The sequence below is a fragment of the Nelumbo lutea genome, chromosome 1, assembly GCF_056320005.1.
Source record: "Nelumbo lutea isolate HS-2025 chromosome 1, American lotus-T2T, whole genome shotgun sequence".
NCBI lineage: Eukaryota > Viridiplantae > Streptophyta > Magnoliopsida > Proteales > Nelumbonaceae > Nelumbo > Nelumbo lutea.
Window position 1 is genome coordinate 91,556,608 of NC_142684.1, and position 5,344 is coordinate 91,561,951.

The 5,344-nt window shown below is 37.9% G+C and overlaps 1 pseudogene; it reads left to right on the forward strand.

The window, feature by feature from the left end:
• Positions 1 to 3,128: 3,128 nt before the first annotated feature.
• On the forward strand, positions 3,129 to 5,039 carry LOC148876112 (scarecrow-like protein 1 pseudogene; annotated as a pseudogene).
• Positions 5,040 to 5,344: the final 305 nt, after the last annotated feature.

A 5,344-nucleotide genomic window follows, 5' to 3' on the forward strand; every position in this document is an offset into this window, starting at 1 on the left:
AAATAGCACGAAGGGCAAAAAAGTCATTTTCTTGTACCCAAACCTTCTTTTGTTTAATGCATAAGAGCAGTGAGCACCTTGGATCAAGTCACTAATTCCTCGTCCCATGATTCCAATTCCCATCCCATGCCATTGTCTCATATAAATCGACTTTATTGCAAGTGTGATACAAGTTAGGTATATCTACACTTACCAACAATTATCAAGGTTAGATTCGTCTTTCCAACCCACAGGGAGTTGAATATAGTTCATACTTCTTAGTTCTTACGCATGCGCGTTGAGATCAAAAACGGCCTTTCCTTTCATGTAACTCGCTGACTTTCAATTGTTTGGCACTATGTTCACATGATTATGCCTTCAATAATCACCATACACGTGCCTTAACAGATCCATCAGATGGGGATGTCTGTTTGGATTGATTTGTAATGCTTAAAGACACGGGAATTTTGGAGGGAAAAACAGAAAAAGCAAAACGTGTGTAGACTGACAAATGGAAATGAAGCTCACAACCCTTTGAATGAGAGTTTTGGTGAACACCTTCTCCCATATTTTCTTCACATCTTTATTTGGCCGTTTTGATTTCTTAATCTTTGTTATTCATCTTACCCATTCGTTCTCTTCTATTCTTTGTTGCTTTTTACCAACCAAACCTCTCAAATCTGCAATTTTTTAATGTGAAGATCCCATAAAAGCGCCTTGAAGCTTTAACTTCTGGCTTATTCCAAGCTTCTGTTCCTTCTTCCTTTCTTTTGTTGTTTCTCTCCATCTGGGTATCTCTGAAATTCAGAATTAGACTGCTGATGTGTTCTCTCCTGCCTCTTGATGCCCGCCTTCTTCATCAGGTAATCTACCATGGTATCTTTGGAGTAGCTTTAATATTTTTGCTTATTTTGATTAGTTGACTTGTTCTCAATTAACATTGGCAATGTTCTCTTCTTCTGCTTTCTTTTCATTCTTTGTTTTTCAAATTTCTTCTAATTCGTAAATTACCATGGGGATATTGATTCACTTCTGGACAACTTTCTTACCGGCGCCTGATTGCGTCCTTTCTCGTTATCCTTATAGTCTCCTTAAATTTGCATATTTAGTTCTACTAGAAAGGAATGCTTTTTCCTTTATTTCACAGCAATTATGGTCTGTTTATTGACTCATGTGGTTTAGGGAAATTTTTCCCTCTGTAACAAAATCAGTTAGATATTTACACTTTCTTAATATTTAGTTGCTTCTTTCTTTCAGTTAGAAATTTCTTTACTTTGAGGGCTGCCTGGTTATGAATGCCTAGGACAACCTAAGTCAGTTGAAAAAGTTAAATGTAGTATCTCAAAACAATATTCATGTTTTGGCCAAATGAATTGGAACGGTAGAAACTGTAATCTTGATTGATATGCTTTTTAATGGAACTCGCTTGCTACATGAGAAATATGATATTTCAAAAGAGAAAAAAAAAAAACTTCTATTATCCTGTGTTGCATAAAGTAAAAATAGTAACCTTTGTAAATTGTAACAAAATTAAAAATATATATATTTCACGATCATTATCTAAGCCTTATGCGATAAATTACATGAATCCTGTTCTACATGAAGGTGCCAGAAAGCCTGCTGGTAAAGTCTCTAGTTGATAATAGCGGAGACCTGGGATCGAGTCTCACCTTCACTTGGGTTGTGGGAGTCTAGGGGTTTAGGGGAAGGCTACCCCCTGTTGTGTGTGTAATTTTCTTATTATTGGAAAATTGAATATCCTTCCCGTCTGTTGCCTTAATTTGTTTTTTTTTTTCTTCTTTTTTTTTTTTTTTGATCCTAGGCAACTTGGGAAGGGGGAGGGGCGGGAAGGGTAAAGGCAGGATTTGATTCCAGGTCAGTGGGAAATGGGAACTATATCTACTGACTTTACCAGCTCAGCCAGCTGATACCTTCATCTATAGCATTAAATTTGGCTCTACTAAATTGCATCTAATTTACCCAACAAGATTGGATGAGTGGTTTCTCATCTTTGCTCACAATAGCAAGAAGTAGCTTCTAAGGTTACAGGAACATTAAAGATTTGTCTTGTTATGAAACAAATCATAAGACACCAGGTCAACATTATTTCTGTATCTTTCAGAACATATGATTGATTTTATAGATCAATTTAATGGAGTACATAGTACAAACTTTGTGAATTGTGTATTTATGCATATTTTAGAACTGTGTACAAGGACATGTTTTACTGTATATAACTTGTTTCGGCAAATGTTTCCTGTCAACATATGTTAACACTTGGAGAAACATAGAAAGTATCTAGGAGCAGTACCCCTATATCCTAAAGCAAAATTTTATAATGAAGAGAAAAGAGGTCATAATCATGACAGAGAAGAAGATCATTGCAGATCTGGAGCAATGGCAATGCTAGTGAGAGAGATATTAATAGCCATAGTTAGGTTGGGGAAAATTGGCTAGCTACAAGTTGCAGAAGAGGCAATTATTTAAGAAAAAGCTTACAATTCAAGGACTCATGATGGCAGGAGGAAGATTGATGAAAATAGGAAATGATGAATTACAATTGAAAAATGACCAAAACTTTCATCAATTTTAGTCTTTCACGTAGCATAGGATAGATGCCCAGTATGTACCATTTTGACCTGGACTGAAGAAACAGAACAAATCACTGAGTATGAGCACTTTTGTTTACCTGAAGTTTAGTGCCACTGTAAATCTCCAAATGAAGACTAATATAGCTATGTTCTTTCTTACGTGTTATGTTTGTGAACTGTGGAATTGATGTTTCCATCTATGTTTTATACATGCTTTACTACTATAAGCTGCTGAGCCATTAATTTTTCCCATTCCTTATGTTTGGTCCAGGTTTTCTAGCAGCTTCAAAGGATTTCTATGTGATACACAGTTATTGCTATAGACTTGCAATAATCCAACTTGAAGAGATAGAGAGAGACCTATTTGATTCTTTCTGCATTCAATAATTATAATCAGTTAATGCCCATTGGACATGCGACACTTGGTGATAACACACTCAGATTGTTTTTGGTTCAAAAATCATTTATCCATAACTGTCATTGGTTTAAAAGAATACACTTTAGTTAGGTTGTATAGATCCATCTGCTACTTCATATAACAAATCAAAACTCTACAAGCTTAAAGGTAGCAGTGGCAAGTCCAGTTTATCACTTCAGATATTCAGTTCAAATATAGAGCTAACTCTTACTCCTTTGAGAGTAACAACCAACGAAACCTCTCTGACAGTTTGACCCTCCTACAGAAGAATTTCCTAAATCACAAATGGAGTTCCTCTGCCCAGCTAAGAATGCCATTCCAGGAACTATTTTCTACACTCAAGGTGGCTCCTCTTACCAGATTGTGACTACCTCAAGTGCTTTAGTTAGCACACAAAACTCAGTTAACTCTTTCACAGCCATGAGACATCCTGTTGCCTATCAATCTTATTGTTTGTCAGGATACTTGGATGATCAGAACCCAGATAATGGAACACTAGACTATGATGATGATGAGGTTAGGTTAAAGCTTCAAGAACTGGAGAATGCACTCCTTAATGATAATGATGATGATGATGATGTGTTTGGTATGGACCAAAACATGGATATTGATGGTGAATGGACCGACCCCATAAAGGATTTATTATTCATCAATTCACCAAAGGAATCTTCATCCTCAGACTCTAATCTCAGTGGCACTAGCAGCAATAAGAAGGTGCCAGAGATGCCCATGATACCTCCTGTCTCCCCCCCACACTCTTCTAGAACCCCAACGCCTAAGCAGTTGTTTTTTGATTGTGCTGTTGCAATTTCAGAAGGCAACATGGAGGAAGCATCAGCCATGATAACTGAACTTCGCCGGGTGGTCTCAATCCAAGGAGATCCTCCCCAGAGGATAGCAGCATATATGGTAGAAGGCCTTGCAGCACGTATGGCTGCATCAGGAAAAGGACTCTATAAGGCTCTAAAATGCAAGGAGCCACCCTCCTCTGACCAGTTATCAGCCATGCAAGTCCTCTTTGAAGTTTGCCCTTATTTCAAGTTTGGAGTGGTGGCAGCAAATACTGCAATAGCAGAAGCAATCAAGGATGAAAGAAGGGTCCATATTATTGACTTCGACATAAACCAAGGGACCCAGTACATACAGCTGCTACAAGCTCTTGCAATTCAACCAAGCAAACCACAAAACATTAAGATAACAGTGGTTGATGACCCAGAGTCTGTGCAACGTGCAGTTGGTGGCTTGAAGGTCATTGGACAAAGACTTGAGAATCTTGCAGAGGCAGTCAAATTACCTTTTGAATTCCAAGCATTAGCAGCAAAAACTGCAGATGTTACCCCATCTAAGCTGGATTGCCAACCTGGTGAAGCTGTCATTGTCAACTTTTCCTTTCAGCTCCACCACATGCCTGATGAGAGTGTCTCAACAGTAAACCAGAGGGATCAGCTCCTCCGTATGGTCAAGAGTTTAAATCCAAAGCTAGTAACAGTGATCGAGCAAGACATGAATGCTAATACTGCTCCTTTCTTTCCAAGGTTTATTGAGGCATACAACTACTACACAGCTGTGTTTAACTCACTTGATGCAACACTGCCAAGGGAGAGCCCAGATAGAATGAATGTTGAAAGGCAGTGTCTAGCACGAGATATAGTCAACATTGTGGCATGTGAAGGCAAAGATAGGATTGAAAGGTATGAGGTTGCAGGGAAATGGAGTCCAGAAACTTCTAAAGCAATACTGTGATAGGTACACAGTGAAGAAAGAGGAAGGAGCACTCCACTTTGGATGGGAGGACAAAATGTTGATAGTTTCTTCTGCATGGAGATGACCAGGTTTTGTTTAATTTTAGGTATTTGTTGCAATGTGTATCTTATCCACTTCCTATCATCATATTACATTAGTGTACATGTATATAATGCAGGTGTAAGAACATTCAGATCACATCTAAGCTGAGTTAGAAGGAGAAAGATATTTTCAACCTCCCCCCCCCCCCCAACCTCATTTTCTGTACTTATACTTCATGACACATGAAAATAATATTATATTACCATGACACATGAAAATAATATTATATTACCATATCTATTGCTTCTTATGTCTGAGTTCAAACTGTTGATGATCCAGATCATACAAATTCGAGATGATCTCAAGCATTCCAATTCATATTTTCTCTCTTGACTGTGTAATTGTAAAGCTGCCATTCGGTGGTTGGTAACCTGGAAGTTGCTTATACCATTCAGTCATGTAGACCGTGCTGCAAATATCCCTTTCGGAATTTGGAGACCCAGAAAGAATATTAGACTTAACTAGAATTAGTTGTGATATTAGAAGTCAAATAAGAACTGAAACCATTCTA